Below are 19,822 nucleotides of genomic sequence, written 5' to 3' on the forward strand. Positions count from 1 at the left end.
CAGTGACCCTGACTCAGGATATTTGTGTAGATTCCACACTGGGAGCCTCTTCAACCCACCTGTCCAGAAATCTCATGGTGGTTGGAATGTATTTCCCAATGATTTTTGTGGGAATTCTTGTTCCCACTTTCTGTGAGTGTGAACAGTCAGGTCCATCTTTTATGAAATAGCCTTCTGTGTATTTTTAATTAAACAATTTCTCATGGGGTTAAGATGGCCCAGCTAATCTTAAAGGTGTTAAAGGGTATACCTCAGGACTGGGAGAAATCTCTAACTGAAAAATATCTGTTTGTAGAAAAAATTGTATTTCCTGCACCATGGATATGAATTAAATGCTACAGAGAAGAAGTGAATAATCACAGTGCTGACCACAGCCTGCCACTCTAATCCTCAGTACTGATAATTTTTGAGACAGGGTCTCACTGTACAGTCCTAGATTGCTTGGATCTTGCTATGTAGACCAGGCTGGGCTCAAACTCACACTATCTACCTGCCTGTTCCTCCTCAGTGCTGGCATCAAAGGTGTGTGCCACCACACTCAGCTGACATTTGTTTTTTGAACCTTGAGAAGAGTAAGCAAAAGAACATCATCAACTGTCAATGACATGGCTCACCCTGACTCAGAACAGGGCCCGCAGACACCTTCTCCACCCACTCTTTCCATCCCATGGAGTCAGAGCTGAGCCAGCCACCCCATCAATGAGACAGGAGCAGACCTGGAAGCAGAGGTCCAGTCCCCATCTGTGGGGAATATTCTCCTCCAATTTGAGAATAAGAATGTGAGCACAGTTGAAAGCCCTGGGTGTTCCTTGTAGGTCATGGAGGTCATAAAATGAAAATGGAGTGGACAGGAAAGCTTGTGTTAGGTACAGAAAGTTATCTTGATCTTGAGGCTCTCCTAACCATGGAAAGTCCCTCCACTACTAAAGGCTTTCCAAGACTGGGAGAACCTCCTCCTCACATTGCAAGCTCAATCCCTATAATCGAGAAATCAGAGAACCAGGGGCCATTAGACACAGGGATGGAGCAGGAGGTTTGGGGGAAGACTGAGTTTTGCTTGTTCCCATAGACATGGGCTGGAAATTAAATGCTTCTGCACCTTCCCAGAAAGCCAAAAGACTCCACTCCAAACCTGGTGTTGATATTTCAGAGATCCACTTACTAAGGACTCTAATGTTCTTGACTGTGGTCTTACTGAGGACAGTGACAGTTATAGATGAGGCAGGTATAAGATCCACTACTATTAGTATTGATGTTGGGAATATAGAACTCTTGGGAGGATGACTGGAGCTCTCCATTGACAAACCAAGAGTATTGTGCAGGTGGGTTAGCATCTGTATGGCAGCAGATGTGAGGTTTGTTCTTCAATGGAAATGAATATTTGAGGGGTATATGATCAGGACATCTGGACCATCTGGAGCAAACAGAATAAAACCACATGTGATGTCAGCAGAGGGAAGGGGAAATCCTGGTCTGTAGAAGGACATAGTATCTCTTTGAGCTGTGCTTTAACCTTAGTTGAGCAAGTCCTACCCAGAGCTGGGGTGAAGATTAGCAGAAAAGTACTAATACAGCATGCACAAGCCCTGATCTATCTCAAGCACAACACACAAATATCCCCACTGCACACTCTTGTGTGCACTGAGACTGAGTGTGACATGTCCCCTGTCTCCATTACCCTGAGCCTTTCTAGGCAGAAGTCCCTGGAGACCATTCATGCTCAATGCTGGGCCTGTCTACATGTGCTTGGGCTGGGCCAGGATGCCCTGACAGCCTAGGTATCTGTATGGTAGGTCTGTGTCATGAACCCAAGGGGACTGGGACCTAGCATGGTATAGCTCTAGCCCTCTGTATTTAGGCAGTTGGGACCAGGATGAAACAGAAAATATTTAAAGTAATGTTCAGAGAGAATGGGTCCTTGGGGAGTCCCTCACTGGGTTCCAGGTTCACATTCATAGGGTCCTGTGTCAGTCCTCACAACACTGAGTAAAGTGAGAGTCCTGTTGTCCTCAGACAGCTTCGGCCTGTCCTCTTCTGAGAGGCTTTGATCATTTATCCTCCATAGGTAGGTTATATTCTGAGTCTTAGGCTCACACATTAATGCTACTGAGTCCTCACTGTCCATGGAATTGGAATTGTTGGTTGTGATATTGGCCTTGGGTATTGGTACAGTGCTGACCACAGAGAGATGCTTATCCTGTGTGGTACTTCTGATTCTTGCAAAGGCCTCTTAGGACCAGAGAAAGTCTCTTAACTTCCAGCCAACCAGATCCTTAAAGAATCACGCAGACTAGGCTCAGTGTGCTGGGCTCTGCTGACTCCCCATGGGAGACCTGGATGTGGGGGATGTGGGGATGCAGGGTGGCTTGGGAAAGAGGGCTGGGGGATGGGAAGAGGGAGGAAGGGGGATCTGTGGATAGTATGTGGAGTGAGTAGAAAATTTCTTAATAAAGAAAAATGAAAACAAGAAAAAGAAAAAGAACATTAAAAACAAAAAGAAAAAAAATCAGGCATGAAAAAATTTCAGGCAGATGGAGTGGCTGAGTGCTCAGAGATAATGGGGCCTCCTGTGCTGTTTATGGGAGAAGAAAAGACTTTTTTTGAGTGAACTGAACTGCAGTGTTTGTTGATGATCAGACTCAAGACTTGGAATCAGAGACCTCATTTTATCTCCTGGTCCTCACTGACCCGTTGCTGCCTTGAGACACAAGGTTCGGGTCCCTCCAGCCACACTGACCTCGCCTGCTTTGTGTAGACCAGAGCCCTCCCAGCCTTTGCTGTTCAGGGCTGTCCTACAGATAGGTTATGATTAGTCTTCCAATTGTGCTTAACTGAGAAACATGACAGCCTGTCAGAGATCTCACACAGCCCAGGATCTGGCTGACATTTAGGTCCAGCTGGGCCACAGGTGGACTATTCTTGTCAGGTGTATGATGTTGATTGACATGAATCAGGGAGTCCTGATTCCACGAAATGATCTAGAAGAGTGAAGGTCACTTAGTGCCATTTCCTTGGTGGGGAGGCGGGAGATGTGGCTGTGGACAGATAGCTTGTGCTATCCACAACCTATTGGACCCTGACTCTGTGTTTCCTGTCTCAGTTTCCCAATAATAGGACACATGGTAAATGATCATTGCCATGCCTGCAAGTTAATCTTAGATGTCAACAACAACCTGACCTTCCACCAAGCAGTGTCTATTAGTGTTTGCCTTCAGGAAATAATCCTTAGGCGGGACCCCCAGAGGCAAGGAGCTGCCATTTGTACACTTTTCCTTCTATCTCTTTAGGGCTCTTGACCTTCCTGGGAGGTCTCAGAAGACCATCAGAAGAGCTGGCTGATTGCCTTTCCTACCTCTTCACCTATGCTGAGCACAGTGTGTCTCAGGAGGAGATGCTCAGGTGACCTACCTCAGACATGGCTCTCAGAGGCTGACTGTCAGCAGGCTCCCAGTCTACAATCCATCATCGTCCCCTGTCAGCTCCAATAGATCAAATTCCAGCCCAGTCTACAAGCTTCTCAGCATTGCTGGACCAGTCTGGAATGGAATTCTTGAGCAAAGCTATTGGGGGGGGGGGGTCATCTCTCTGTGAGACACTCATGGTTTCCTCAGCCTGGCCCTGCCAGATTCCTGAAGGGTCTTCCTCAAGGCCATGGTCATGGTGAGCATCTAAGACCCTGGGAGAGTCTAACATGCCTGAGCTCAGTTACCTCACCGCCTCTTCTCTGAGGGTGGATTCAAGTGAGGTATCCTGACTTATTGCTGTTTTTCTCCACTGTGTGTCCTTAACTAAATGTTTGTATCACAATGTGGGGACCATAATGCAGAGGCATCCAGGAATGACAACCATATATGTGAGGTAGGATTAGTTCCACCCATGACCCAGAGGTTACAGAGAATTACTTACAGTATACCTGAAGCTGCACGAAACCTTCTTCACTTTCCTCATGGTAATAATCCGCTAAGAACTTGTATGTTCCTGCATTATCCTTATTGACATTCTTGATGAACAAGGACCAATTTGACAACAATTTCATATTATGTCGGTATGCAGGCCCAGGAATACTTGTGCCATCTTTTCTATTTGAATATATCACGTTCGTTTCAGATCCTTTTATCTTAAACCATTTATTGAGGTCAGGTTTCGTGAAATTATAGACATTTAGAAAAACGTTATTCCCTACAGCAGCAATGGGTGGAACTGCTTCAACAGTGAGGGATTGTACAGCGGTTTCAGAGCTCCAGTAGGTTAAAAGAGAGACTAAGAGGGAAGAGAGAAAAAATTCTATCAATATTAGGACCTTTGCTTTGGTAGAACTTTGAAATGTGAGTGTTTAACTCTCAGCCTTGGTGTGTGTGTCCTGTTGAGGGGAGGTCAGCAGTTCACCCCCATTCATCAGTACCCCTGAATTTTCCACTTTATGAAACTGGCTTCATAGTGTCTACACAGCTCACCCCTCACTGCCCTCAGATCCCTACTCATACTCAGAATCTATGGTGAGTGTAGCATGTCTTGTCTGACCTCCTCCTCTAAAGACTCTGTGCCTTCATTTTCTGACCTTTCCATGCTCTGTTTCTTCTGAAGTGTTTGTCAACCCCTGGGCCCACCTTCTAGATGTCCTTGCTGCTCTGTCTTCCTGCCCAATAGTAGCAGGGCTTTCTGAGGAGGACTAGTTTGATTTTGATTTAAACCTCTCTACTTCAAACAGGTTCAGATACCTGTGAGCAAATCAGTGTCCCAGAGCCTGGGGTTTATTTGCGGATTTCTCAGGGTCCTACATAATGATGTTGTTTACTTGCCCACTTTGAGTTTTACTTGAAGAGTCACCCTGATGGAGTTGTCAACTTGAGTCTTCAGGATACAGTGACCAGTGCTGATAAATCTACAATGGGGAGCAACTGAGTTTTTCCTCCCCAATTTCTGATTCCCACCCACTATGAGCTTCCTGATGGTCTCAAGCTTCAAGCAGAGCCAGATGTAATTTCTCAGGCTCTTTCCCTCTCCCAGAAGACTCCATCCAGTCTCTGAGCTCCCCAAATCTCTGTTCCCGAGGAATGTCTCCTCACCAGTGAGCAGGAGTCCCCTCCAGAAGACCTGTCCTTTGTGGAGAGGGGCTGAGGTGACCTCCATATTCTCTATTGGAGGCTAGGCTTTTCCTCTGGAGAGGAGGTTTGTCTCTGAAGCTGCTGCCAAGCTGGGCTCCTCTGGTGTCTGCTCTGCTTTTATTTCCAGACCTCAGCCTCCTCCCAGAGGAGGACACTTCCTGGAGTCAGATGGGCTGGGGGTGGAGGCTGTGTGTGAATATTGTTCTGTTCTTCTGTGAGTGCTGCCTCCCATCCTTCTGTTCCTTTGTTGTTCAGTGTTCTAGAACATACTCTGAGCCAAAAGGCTGAGAAGTGTCCCGAGAGAACAGCAGCTCACCCCAGGGCCTTGTCCCTGAACTTCCTAGAGCCAAGAGCATATTTCCTTGAGACCCCAAAACCTAGCAGAGCCCAGTCTGCCCTGTGATCTCAATGCTCAGGGAAGGTGGGATTTATTCCCAGCAGAGAGTGGCAGTCTACTCTAGGGGCAGGAAAAGATCCAGCTGAGTGATGTCTGTGGAGGGCCCAGAACTGTCAACACCACTGTCACCAATCATGTGTCTGATGAAGGAATACATGTTATCTCAGGGGTTCATATTCTGGTGTGCAGGAGAAGGTCACCTGTGTTTCCTAGGAAGAAGACCCTGTGCTCCAGTTTCTTATGGAGGGCATCAGGGAGACTCCTCCACCCCCAGCTTCCTTCGCTGGCTGAATGTGATTCAGGTCTGCCCATGCCCTCCCTAACCTTCTGGGTTGCCTTTGCTCTCCTTGGTGATTGCCCTGTGATCTCTCTGTCTTTCCTCATGGATGATGAGAGGAGGGAGGGGACTACATAGGGTCTCCTTGCAGAGTGGGAGTTTCAGAGACACTGGAAATGATTATGTAAGGGAGCTCCAGGTCTGTTGGACCTGGGATGGAAACAAGGCTGCAAGATAGGTTCACACCTCAAGCAGAGTTTTCCCTGTTGATTATGCGGTTTATTGTCATCCCCTGTTGTTCTTGAGGAGACCTGCATCTCATGTTTGGGCTACTACAAGGATGGTACCCAAGCTGCAAATGCTGGAATGAAGCTGAGCACCAAGTTTTCCAGAAAGGTTCCAGTGTGCAGCTGCCTTTGAAGATCTAGGCAGATTTTTGCTGGAGACCATAATAGCTGAGGTGAGACTCACTGCTTTTTTGATCTGCAGTTCCAGAAAGGCTGATGATGTTGAGCCTCCTTTCCATGTGTTTTTATTGGATTTTTTTTATGTCTTGTTCAAGACAGGAATATCCAAGTCCTTTGCTAACTCTAAAATTGTTTTATTACGACTTTAAATTTTAAAGCCAAGTACATTCATTCACTAACCATAACACATTCTAGACTTACAACCTAAAATGAAAACCAAACCAAACACTGCAAACTTTTTTGTTATTATTTTTTCTTTTATTTTACATACCAACCACAGTTTCCCCTCCTTCCTCACTTCCTATTTCCTCCCCCACCTCCCATCCTCCCTCCCATCCATCCCCTCCTCTTCCATTCAGAAATGGACAGGGCTCCCATGGCAGTCAACAAAGCATTACATATCAAGTTGAGGCAGGACTTAGTTCCTCCCCCTGCATCAACCTTCACAAGGCATCCTAGCATGGGGAATATGTTCCGAAAAACCAGCTGAAGCACCAGGAACACCTGAACCTACTGCTAGAGGCACCACAAACAGACAGAGCTACACAACTGTCACCCACATTTAGAGGGCCTAGGTTGGTCCCATGAAAGCCCCCTAGCTGTTGGTCCAGAGTCTGTGAGATCCCACTAGCTTGTTTCCGTTGTCTCTGTGAGTTTCCACATCATGATCTTGACCTCCCCTGCTTATACAATCCTCCTCCCTCTCTTCAACTGGACTCCTGGAGCTTGGCCCGGCTGTTGACTGTGAATCTCTATGTCTCCTTCCATCATTTACTGGATGCAGGCTTTCTGATGACAACTAGGATAGTCAACACTGATTACAGGAGAAGGCCAGTTCAGGCTCCCTCTCCACTATTACTAGTGTCTTAGCTGGGGTCATCTTTGTGGATTCCTGGGAGTTTCCCTTGCACCAGATTTCTCTATAACCCACATATGGCCCCTTTATCAAGATATCTCTTTGATTACTCTCCCCCTCCATCCCATCCCAGCTGAACCAATCGGATCACTCATGCTCCCATTCCTTTCCTTCTTTCCCACTGCCCCCACTCCCAGTTTACCCAGGAGATCTCATATATTTCCCCTTCCCAGGGAAATCCATGTGTCCCTCTTATGATACTTTTTGTTACCTAGCTTCTCTGGGGCTGTGGATAGTAACCTGATTATCCTGTGCTTTAAATCTAATATCCACTTATGAGTGAGTAAATACCATGTTTGTGTTTGAGGGTCTGGGTTACCACACTCAGGATGATTTTTTTCTAGTTCCATCCATTTGCCTGCAAGTTTCATGATGTCATTCTTTATTATTGCTGAGCACTTTTTGTGTAAATATACCACATTATCTTTATCCATTCTTTGGTTGAGGGGCATCAAGATTGTTTCCAGGTTATGGCTATCACAAAACAATGCTTCTATGAACATAGTTGAGCAAGTGTGTTGTGATGATTGAGCTTCCTTTGGGTATATGTCCAAAATTGGTATCTCTGGGTATTCAGGTAGATTGATTCCCATGTTACTGAGAAACCCTCATACTGATTTCCAAAGTGGTTGTACAATTTTGCACTCCTTCCAGAAGTGGAGGAGTGTTCCCCTTACTCCACCTCCTCTCCAATATGGGCTGTCATCAGTGTTTTTGATTTTAGTCATTCTGAGAGGTATGAGATGGTATCTCAGAGATGTTTTGATTGGCATTTCCCTGATGGCTAAGGATGTTGAACATTTCCTTTAGTGTTTCTTGACCATTTGAGATTCTTCTGTTCAGAAATCTCTGTTTAGATCTGTATGCTGTGGGATGTTCTGTATGTCAAATGTGTTGCTGATTAGTCAATAATTAAAACACTGATTGGCCATTGGCTAGGCAGGAAGTGTAGGCGGGACAAGGAGGAGAATAAAGCTGGGAAGTGGAAGGCTGAGTCAGAGAGACACTGCCAGCCGCCACGATGACAAACAGCATGTGAAGATGCCGGTAAGCCACGAGCCATGTGGCAAGGTATAGATTAATGGAGATGGATTAATTTAAGCTGTAAGAACAGTTAGCAAGAAGCCTGCCACGGCCATACAGTTTGTAACCAATATAAGTCTCTGTGTTTACTTGGTCGGGTCTGAGCGACTGTGGGACTGGCAGGTGATAGAGGTTTGACCTGACTGTGGGTCAGGCAGGAAAACTCTAGCTACATCTGTACCTCATTTTTAAGTTGGATTATTTGGTATTTTGATGTCTAGTTTCTTTAGTTCTTTATATATTTTGGAGTGTAGGGCCCTGGTTCCCATTTTGTGTAGCTTTTGTCTTGCTTGCTAACCTTGACCTTGATGTTCTCCCTTTCCTAATTCCCTGCTGGTTTCCACCCTCCTGAATGCTTAAGGGAAGTTCCTTGTTTGTGTATCCTGCATATTGGGCATTAATACCTTAGATGCAGGATTGTAAAACATTGGTAGCGAGCTACTACCATCCGGAGTTCTCCCATTGTGCTGTAATCCTATATTTAAGGGCTCCTCCCTACCTCAATAAATGGCATTTGGCATTCTGCTGAGGCAAATGACCTGCTGTCTTCTGTCTCTGTTTTTTGATCCACAGCCCCTCGCTTGGAAATGGTGAACAGGTGGTGGTAGCACTGGTGTTACCACTACAAGTGGAGGTCCCACCGAGATCCAAGAAAGAAGGGACGCGCTGATGCACACCCAAAGGTAAGGCTGGCCAGCATTTTAAAGAAAATAGCATCCATTTCTCCCATTCATGAATATTTATTGCAAGTGCAAGGACTCATTTGGTCCTGCTCACATAACCTTTATGTGGGCCATATTAGAGCTCATACTCAATTGCCTGGACCACTAAGCAAAGGTAATCAGAGGGCTGATGCCATTACTCCTATGGCTGTCACATTAGTTTGTTCTGCCTTTGAAAAGGCTACTCAGTTGCATCAATGTTATCATCTTAATGCTGGATCTCTTTGTTATCATACGAGATTAACCCGGGAACAAGTCATCCAGATAGTTAAATCATGTCCTATTTGTATTGAATTTTTACCTGTTCCTCATTTGGGAGTTAATTCCTGAGGACTTTTACCTAAACATGTGTGGCAGATGGATGTCACACACGTGCCTTTCTTTGGAAAATTACAATATGTCCATGTGTCTAATGATACATATTCCTCTCTGATTTTTCCTTCTGCCCATTCAGGGGAAAAGGTTAAAGATGTAAAGAATCATTGTCTTCATGCTTTTGCTTATATAGGAGCACCAAAATGCATAAAGACTGATAATGGTCCCACCTACAGCAGTACAGGATTTTCAAAATTCTGCCAAGATTTTTCTATTGTTAATAAGACTGGTATTCCCTATAATCCTCAAGGACAGGCAGGCTATAGTAGAACGCGGCCATCGTACCTTAAAAACATATTTTGCTAAAGTAAAAAGGAGGGAGCTAGGGGCTCATGTCTCCTCTCTACATTCTATTCTTTCCCTTGTTTTATATATTTTAAATATTTTATCAGTGGATTCTGCTGGAGTATCCACTGCAGATAAGCACTGGAGGGCTCCTCTTGCAAATCATCCTCTGGTGTGGTGTAAGGATCTTTCTACTGGCACTTGGAGGGGACCCCATCAGGTGTTGGTGTGGGCCCGGGGTTCTGTTTGTGTCTTTCCTCAGAACAATGAGGTTCCTCTTTGGGTTCCTGAGCGCTGTGTGCTCCCTGTGACTGCTGCCAAATCCCAACATGGCAGAGACCTATTGTGCCTTCGTGAAAAACTCTCCCCTTCTGATGCCAATGGGGATTGAGAGCCCAATATGGCCAGCCTTGGCAAGCATTAATGTAAGCCTAGGAACTGTAGCCATGCAGTTGGATTCTTCAGAAGGTAATGTAGGGTAACTGCTTTTTCAAGTATGTCTGAGAACATGTCACCAAGACACCTTGGAGATTAAGGATAACCCTGAAGGTCACTGACATCCATTTGTTAACAGTAGCATGCCAGCTAAGCCTTTTCATTTTTTGCAACCCTCTGAAAGCTGGTGTAGTACCTACTTTTCAGGAGTGGCTCTGTGCAATATTTATTGGCCTCCTGAAATTCATTTTGCCCCCTTTGAAGATACCTTAAAATTTGTGAGCCTGAATGTAGCCATTATGAGACTATTAGTTCTGCACCTTGTGTGTTGTCTGTTTTTTTGTTTATGGTTCTTACTTGTTCTTTTGCAGAGTTGCCAGCTTAAGTCATGCCGAGATCAATAAAAATGGGCCTTGGTGGTTCGTGTTCCTGGAGTTGTGTCCATGCCAGTGGATGCCCACACACTCCAGAAGAGAATTTGACATTGCTGCTGCTGTTGTTGCTGTTATAGCCGTAGCGGCCACTGCTGCTACTGTTTCTGGGATTGCCATTTCATAATTGGTTACTACAGCTAGCACAGTGGAGACCCTGGCAGCAAAAGTAGCTACCACAGTTAATTACTCTTTCATTCTATTGGGCATGATAAATTTAATTCAGTAGTTATATACATTTCAATTGGCTTTGAAAGTTGTAAATTTATAAACTCAAGTTCCATTTGCTTTTGGGATACCATCTTATGAGGACTCCAATTGGCAGTAAGGCTCATTTAGGAAGGGAATGGCTCAATTGCCTTTAGCCTATTGGCTATGGGTGGGTTAGGACTTCTGTTGGTCTTTTCTGTGTCAAACACACAGATTGAAAGCCCAGTGCCACTCTGAGATCTTTGTTAGCTGTAAACTCTGCAGCTCACACACAGTTGTGCCTTTATGATAATGAGTATTCAGAGATGGGTAATGCCTGGGGGGCACTCATCAACCTAAGACAGAGCGCCTGTGTGGCCTGGGCAGGTGTCTCCATGACAGGTAAGGTGACCTGCTGACATCCCATGCAACCTAAGTAAGAAGCTCATTTTTTAGTAAAAGGGGGGACCTGTAGGGCCCTAGACCCCGTTTTGGGTAGCTGTTGCCTTGCTTGCTGACCTTGACCTTGATGTCCTCCCTATGCTAATTCCCTGCTGGTTTCCACCCTCCTGAATCTTTAAGGGAAGTTCCTTGTTTGTGTATCCTGCATATTGGGTGTTAACTGCTTAGATGCAAGATTGTAAAACTTTGGTAGCAAACTTCTGCCCTCCAGGGTTCTCCCATTTTGCTGTAGGCCTGTATTTAAGGCCTCCTCCCTCCTTCAATAAACGGCATTCAGCATTCTGCTAAGGTGAATGACCTGCTGTCTTTTGTCTCTGTTTTTTGATCCACAGCCCCTCTCTTGGACATGGTGAACCGGTGGTGGTAGTGCGGGCATTACCACTACATAGGAGATCAGCCCTCTGTGGGGTTAGTAAAGATCTTTTCACACTCTGTAGGCTGTTGTTTTGTCTTATTGACCATGTGCTTTGCCTTACAGAAACTTTTCACTTTCAGGATGTCCCATTTATTAATTGTTGATCTCAGTATCTGTACTACTTGTGTTATATTCAGGGTGTTGTCTTCTGTGCCAATGCATTCAAGGCTACTTCCCACTTTCTCTTCTATTAAATTCAGTGTCACTGGATTTATGTTGAGGTCTTTGATCCACTTGGATTTGAGTATTGTGCAGGGAGATAGATATAGATCTATTTCCATTCTTCTACATGTGAATATCCAGTTATGCCAGCATCATTTGCTGAGATAGACAGCCGGATCTTATGGAGGCATTTTCTTAACTGGTGTTCCCTCTTCTCACATGACTCTAGCCTGTGTCAAGCTGACAAAAAATTATCCAGCATACATACTAAATCTGACTAAACTAAAAGTCAATACTCATCACAAAATCAACTTTAGCACTTTTTATGAAATTCTTCTAGAATTTAAAAGCAAATTAATTTTCCACATTGGAAAATCTTTTAAAATATTTTTATGTCCTTTAAAATTTTTTTTTTAAAAATTGTGTCCTTTTGCTTCTCAGAAAGCCTAAGGAGGTAAACCAGTTCTCTATTCATTCTTTCTTTTTCAAGATTTCAAAAGTAGAGTCGAGAGAGTTCATTTTTTGTCCTAAGTATCTTTCTTTTTCTTCAAAGAGTGAAGAGAATTGCAGACACTTGCTTTAAAACATGTTTAAAATTCATTATTTGATACAAGCTCACATACACAGATATATAAATATATCTTGGTCATATACAACCCCATTACTCTATCATCACTTCCCAGTCCTGCTGAATTCTTCTTCCTAAAATGCTCCCCTCCTAAATGTTTCATGTATGCATATGTAATTTAGTGTGTGTGTGTGTGTGTGTGTGTGTGTGTGTGTGTGTGTGTGTATGAGTGTGGGTGTATATCACATTATGCAGAGGTCAGATGGTAACTTTCAGGAGTTGGTCCTCTCTTTTCATCCTTGCATGAATTCTGGAGGTTAATCTCAGGTCATCAGGCTTGTGCAGCAAATGCTTTTAGTAGCTAAGCCATCTCACTGGGCCTCCATCTTTGTCTGTGTGTTCAACACTGTGTTATTTAGGGCTTCTTACATGAGAACGGGATGGTGAGGTGGTTAATTTCCACACACACTGATCAAGAGACACCTGTGCAGTTCCTATAGTATAGGAAATTAAGCACTGAAGAAAATAATTTCCCATCCCTCGGTGGCCACTAATTGCCAATGGGTTCTGAGGAAGAGGTGTGGCCTCTTGAGCCCCTATCTGGTCCATAGTGTGCTGTTGATGGGCCAGGCTTACACAGGTCTTGTGCTGCTGTGATTTGATGAGTTTATGGCCATATCTTGACCATAAACATGAACTTACTGAGAAGTCTCCTAAACCCATCAGAATAGTCGGCTTATATCCTGACACCTGTCCACTGAGAGTCAGGAGAAAGAGATGCCCGGGTGACCTATGAACTGCAGATGTCATGGCGGTGTACAGCTAGCTCCACACTCTATGGGTCTTGGACAGTAAGTAAATCCTTGTTTCCTGTCATCTCTAACAGGAAGTCAAATTCTAGCCCTGTATACAAGCTCTCTATGGTCACCTGGAGTTGAATCTGGAACAGATGTCTGGAGCCAGGCCTTCCCGATTCTCACCTCACTGTGATGAAGCTATAGATCTCCCAGAGAGACTCTTCTTGACTCCCACAGGATCTTTCTGAGGACCATGCTGGTGGGGGATGGGTCTGGCTGAAGATAGTCTCCCTTTTAAATTACCATTCCACAGGTCCTGCTCTCTCTGGATAGATTCTCGTGGGAGTTCTGATCTTTGCAGTTTGTCTCTTAAGTGTCTGGAGTCTGTGGCACCTGGGAAAAGTCTAATCATGATTTAAACATTTGTTCCTTAGCTGCTATAAGGACAACAATCTCTGAGCCAAACTAGAGCTGCACTGAGAAGGGAGGTCAGGGAAGGATTTTTAAAGACGAAAACCAGAAGAAGACCTTCTGTATCTACTCAAGAAAGCAAACAGCAGTATGTTCTGTCAAGTTAAGTCATTTAGTCATAACAAGCAGATGGTCACAGCTGTACATTTTGGGGAGGGGGTCACTGAGACAGGATATCTGGGAACTTATCTTCCAGGGACTGGAGTCAGAGACAAATGGCTAGTGGGTACCAAGATGAATGCCTTGCATAAAATGCAGTTTCTTTAGCCACCACAACACTAAATGCTCAAACCCCAACATGGGATCACAATGCAAGGAGGAACTGGACAGTGACCAAGCTGTCAGTCTTGGGTGTGAGGTGGAATTAATCCCACCTGCATCCAAAGGTCACAGATAGTCATTCTTCATGGGGTACATGGAACTTGACAGGTGTCTGTTGATCAGTGTGTGTAGTATGTTCTCCTGGATGACATTCTGCAGCAGCATGCATTACAGAATATTGTTTCTCTCCCATTGTGTGCAGGTCCTGTATTAATTGAATGAGTGGTTTTTTAATAATATGCAATTTCTTGTCTGATGCCTAGAATTTTCCCTTAGTACCAGTAAAACGCATACACAACTCTCTCTGACTGTGGACAAATAGAAGCATGTTCTTCCCTTTGGCAACATCAGTGGCATTGATTAGTAAGGAGCAGGGCAGCAGTGGGAGAGGTCTGTTAAAGTGAAACTAACAGTGGAAAAAAAAAACCCACTGTGGCAGTTTGAGTGTAGTTGGTCCCCATAAGCTCACAGGGAATGGCACTATTAGGAGGTGTGGCTTTGTTGGAGTAGGTGTGGCATTGTTGGAGGAAGTGTGTCACTGTAGAGGCAGGCTTTTGGGGAGTCTCATAAATACTCAAACCATGCCCAGTATCTCAGACCACACCCTGTTACCTGCAAGTCATGATGTAGGACACTCCTCTACTTCTCCAGCACCATGTCTGCTTGCATTCACTGTGTCTGATCATAACAATAATGGACTAAACCCCTGAAAATGTAAACCAGCCCAAGTAAGTACTTTATCTTGGTAAGAATTGCTATGGTCACAGTGTCTCTTCACAGCATTAGAAAGCCTAACTAAGACAGCAATCAACATCAGGGCCTTTATATTTATAAGAAAGATGGGCTGCAGGTTCTAAGCAGGTATGTTCATCACTCTGCTTTGGTAAGTGTGTGTGTCTCTGTGTATGTGTGTGGGGTGTGTGTGTGTGTGTGTGTGTGTGTGTGTGTGTGTGTGTGTGTACATTTGCATGCTACTAGGTTGAAATCTGTGGCATGGCCTCTATCCCCCCAGTGCCTTTGGTCTTATAATTTGTTCTGAATGGAACTCTCTCCTTAGATGTCCATATAGCTCATACCCTCACTATCTTCAGATCCCTGCTCACACTCAGAAGGTTTTGGGTGTATGTAAGTTGTGGGATACCTTCCCTGACATTCTCATCTAGACCCTGGGTCTTCACTTTTGACTTTTCCCTGCTGTTCCCTCCATGGCATTTCTTAACCTCTGACCTCACCCCTCTAGATGTCCTTCCTGTCCTGTCTTCCTGTCTCCTGGAACTCTGGCATGTGAGGAGAGGACTAGTCTGATCTTCACTGAAGCTACTGCCTGGACTCGGTTCAGACACCTGTGGGTGAATGAATGAGTGGTCCAGAGCATTACTAGTAGCCAAGGACAGTGTTTACTGCCCTGGGTTGTTTTTATGTGGAGAGTTACCCAGACCCAGCTGTGAACTGTGTCTTCAGACTACAGAGGCCAATGGTGATGAACTTAGAATGGGATCACTTATGCTTCTCCTCCTTGTACTGGTCAGTTCTTTGTTGTTGTTGTTTGTTTTGCTTTTGTCCACCTGACACAAGCTAGGTTCATCTGGGAAGAGGAAATGTCAACTGAGAAAATGCCTCTATAAGATTGTCCTGTAGGCCAGTCTGTGGGGCGTCTTCTTGACTTACAGTTGATGTGGGAGGGAGGACCCAGCTCACTGTGGGTGGTGCCACCCCAGGGCACGTGGTCCTGGATTGTATAAGTAGTCTGAGTAAGACATGAGGAGCAAGCCAATAAGCAGCACTCCCCTGTGGTCTCTGCTTCAGCTCCTGCCTCAGCATCCCTCAACAGACTGCGACTTGAGATATATGAGCCAAATAAACCCTTTGCTCCCCAAGTTGCTTTTGGTTATGGTCTTTATCACAGCAAAAGAGAGCCAATGAGGACACTCCCTGCCCACACCAATTCCTGTTCAGGGAGTGCTTGTTGCTGAGCCTCTGTCCCTCTGTGTCATTTCCTTTGATGCCCCAACTAAAAGCCCTGTGTCCCCTCTCAGGCTCTTGTCCTCCCTAGGAGACCCAGCCAGTCTCTGTGCTTCCTTCTTCCCAACACTTCCAGGAAATGGTCTCTTCTCCTGTGAGTAGGAGCCCCTGCCAAGGGACCACCAAGGGACACAACTGTGCACGATGGGGTTGTAAGGATCTGCAATTCTCTCTGTCTATGGAGAAGAGTGTCAACTCCAGCATGGCTCCCATGCCCTGTTGCTCTTGTGTCAACTTTGTTGTCCTTACATGAAGCTGAGCTTCCTGGCAGGAGGCAGCACCTTCCAGGGTCACTTCAGCTGAGGGCAAGGTCTGTGTCCCTGACGCTGCCCCACCTCTTCTCTCAATGTGGGCCTTCCATTCATCTCCCCCTTTCTCTCTTTATGGTCCAGTCCTCTAGAACATTCTTTGAATAGAAAGGCTAATCAGGAACCCTTGGCCTGAGAGAACAAGGGTCACCCAAGGACTGACCTCTGCCATGTTCTGTCCTTGTACCTGTCAGAATCAGAGGGAGACCCTGTGCTTCCTAAACCCAATGGTGTATTTCCTCTTGTGACACAGAAACACACTGAGTCCATCTGCTCTTTGTTCTCACTGCTCTGGGAAGGTGGAATTTACTCCTAGCAGGAAGGTGACAGAGATGTCTGTGAGGGCTGGAAAGGAACCAGCTGAATGATGACTGGGGAGGGGGAGGAACCACTGTCACTGCTGTCACCAATCAAATGCCTGATCCAGGAATTAGAAGTTTTGTGTCCTGTGTGTGCAGGAAGGGCTGACCTGTGTGTCCTAAAGAGAGGATGTGGATTTCATCATTCTATGAATAGTCTCAGGGAGACTCGCTAACTTCCTGTGTTGGTTGAGCTGTGGCTGTGGTCTGCCCATGTCCTCTTGACCTTTCTGGGATGTCATCTGTCTAGGTAACTCCCCTGTGACCACCCTGTCTTTCCCTCTGAGTGACACCAGGAGGGAAGGGACTGTCAGGAGGTAAAGTAGCATCCTCAGAGACATGGGAAGAAGATGGAATGTTAGAGTAGGCTTGTGGGAGGAACCTCCAGGTGTTGGGACCAGTTGGAGTCAGGTGTCTCAGTTAGCTTTCTATTGCTGTGAGAAACACCATGACCAAAGTAACTGGAGGAGAAGAGGGTTTCTTTTGTCTTACAGTATAGAGTCCTATGATGGGAAGTCACATCAGGAACTGAAACAGTGGCCATGGAGGAACGCTACCTACTGGCTCGTTCCCAAGGCTTGTTCAACTTCTTCCTTTATCCAATTCAAGACCACCTGCTCAGGGGTGGCATTCCTCACAGTGGACTTAGCGCTTCCACATCAATTTTAAATCAAGAAAATATTCCACAGACTTATCTACAGGCTGTGGGGATTTCTGCAAATGCCATGGTCCACAGAGTAATGATCAATGTGAGGCAAGAAGGAAATCCTGTTCAACAGGACTCAGGATGATGGTTCAGACCTGTGATGGTTCAGACTTCAGGAGTCTGACTCCAGTCAGAATATTTGAGACTGTTTAAATACAGTACAATTTGGATAAAAAAGTTTCCATGTGCACAAGGAGACATGATTACATAGAAACTTTTCTCAAAGCACATGTCAGTTCTTCTGTGAAACTGGGCTCTCTATAGATAGGCCACATGTGTTATCTTAAGGACCTAGGAGAATATCTGGTGTGGTCTCTGTCGTACAGAGAGCATAGAGGTCACCTAGGTTATTAACCATCTCCAGTCCTATATGTGAGTACCTTGGGGAGCCCCTGGCCATGTAGATAGCACAGAGGTCATCTAGACTGTTAACCACTTCTGGTCCTGCTTGTTGGAGCTTGTGGGAGTCAGATATGGACTAGCCCTACAGATCATCACTAGCCCTAGCAGAGATCACCTGGGCTATGGGACACCTCCATTCCCAGCCTTCCTGGCAGAAAGCAGGTTATAACTACCCAGCATGGTTATCTTCCCTGTTTTTCCTAGTGCTTCTCAACTTTCTCAATTGAGGTTCCCTCTTCCCAAATGACCCTGGCATTTGTCAAGAAGACAAAAACATAACAAGCACACGAGGCTTTGAGATTGTGTGTCTGAGGGAAATATTCTTCTGTGTGTCCCAATGTCTCCATCTGGCCTTCACTATGAGATCTGCAGCTCATCTGTGTGGTGTTGCAAGGAGGCTCCAGATGCTGTGTTGGCCTTTATAGCTGTCTACGAGTTGCCTAAGGAACCTTTGAATATCTATCTAGCTTTCATTAGAAATTGGTATGGCAGTGGAGATGTCACTGTGATCTTGATATGTATTTCCTCAATGGTTAATGATATTGAACTTTTTATTTATGTGTTTTTATCCACTGTTTGTTGCTCTTCTTTGGAGGTATGTCTGTTTGAAAACTTTGCCCACATTATTTTTTTTTGCTGTCTTTTTTACAACCTTTTATTCTTTTCTCATACATTACACCTCAAGCTCTGTTTCTCCTCCCTACATGCCTCCCCATCCTTCTCCATATCTCCCTTCTCCCTCAGATCAACTCCACCTTTATTTCCCTTTTTAAAAAGAAAGAAGGGAGCTGGAGAGATGGCTCAGCAGTTAAGAGCACTGGCTACTCTTCCAGAGGACCTGAGTTCAATTCTCAGGAACCACCAAAGTTCACAACATTCTGTAATGAGATCTGGCTCCCTCTTCTGGCCTGTGTACATAATAAATAAAGTAATCTTTTTAAAAAAATAGGAGGAGGAAGGAAAAAAGGAGCAGGCCTCCCAGGAACATTCAGGGAACATGACCTAACAAGATACAAAAGACTGGGCTCGAACCCTCATATCATGAAGGAAAAGTGCCCCAACCACAAGGGACAGAGTCAGACACCCACCATGTCCACTGTTGGGAGTCCCACTAGAACACCAAGCTGCACAGCCCTAACATATGCAGAGGACCCAGATCAGACCCACACGGGGTCCACGTTTGTCTCTTCGGTCTCTGGAGCCTTTATGAGCCCTGCTTAGTTGTGGGCCCTGTTCTCATGGCGTCCTGGGCCGTTCTGACTCCTACATCCTTCCTCTCCCTCTGGCTCCGACTACTGTTTGGCTGTGGGTCTCTGCATTTGCCCATTTTAAAACTAGATTGTGTTTTCTTTTTCTTGATGAGTTGTATTTTGCTTTGGTGTTCTTCTCTTTCTTCTATCCACTAACCCTGAGACTAGGTGTTTTTGTCGTATCCCCAAACTCCCATGTCCTGTTCATATTTTTGGTTTAAATTCCTGACATTTCCTAATGATCCAATTTCTCTACTTGGTCTTCCATCCCCAGCTCTCTATTTTCTACCTGGGCCAGTATGTTGGTGAGGCTTTCCAAGGAATTTTGTTTTGTATAATTTCATTGTGTTTGGAGACAGGGTCTCACTATGTAGCCCTGGCTGTCCTGGAACCTACTATGTAGACCAGGCTGGTCTCCAGCTCACAGAGATCCTCCTGCCTCTGCCTGGCAAGTTTTGGGATCAAAGGTGTGCACCAGCGTGCCCAACTCCACTGAGATTTTAAACAGTTTATTGGGGTTGGAGATTTAGCTCAGTTGTAGAGCACTTGCCTAGCAAGCGCAAGGCCCTAGGTTCAGTCCTCAGCTCTGAAATAAATAAATAAATAAATAAATAAATAAATAAATAAATAAATAAATAAATAAATAGATAGATAGATAGATAGGTAGATAGATAGATAGATAGATAGATAGATAGATAGATAAATAAATAAATAAAAACATTTTATTGAGGATTTTCATTTTCAGCATCATTTCTGTTTAGGTTTTCTTAAAGTCTACTTTTATGTCTTTTATTGACTTTGTTATTGCACTGTTCTTTTAGTCTTTGACTGTTTTGAAAGTTATTCCAAGTCACTTTCAATAGGGGCTGTTGCTGTGGGGGTTGTTATCTTTTTTTT

At 44.9% G+C, this 19,822-nt stretch overlaps 1 pseudogene; it reads right to left on the minus strand.

Moving 5' to 3' along the window:
- Nucleotides 1-4,036, minus strand: part of LOC128124090 (carcinoembryonic antigen-related cell adhesion molecule 1-like) — a 75,498-nt pseudogene extending 71,462 nt beyond the window's left edge.
- Between the last annotated feature and the right edge of the window lie 15,786 nt (nucleotides 4,037-19,822).

This window comes from Peromyscus californicus, unplaced genomic scaffold, assembly GCF_007827085.1.
Source record: "Peromyscus californicus insignis strain IS unplaced genomic scaffold, ASM782708v3 Scaffold_4__1_contigs__length_199733344, whole genome shotgun sequence".
In the NCBI taxonomy this organism is placed as follows: Eukaryota; Metazoa; Chordata; class Mammalia; order Rodentia; family Cricetidae; genus Peromyscus; species Peromyscus californicus.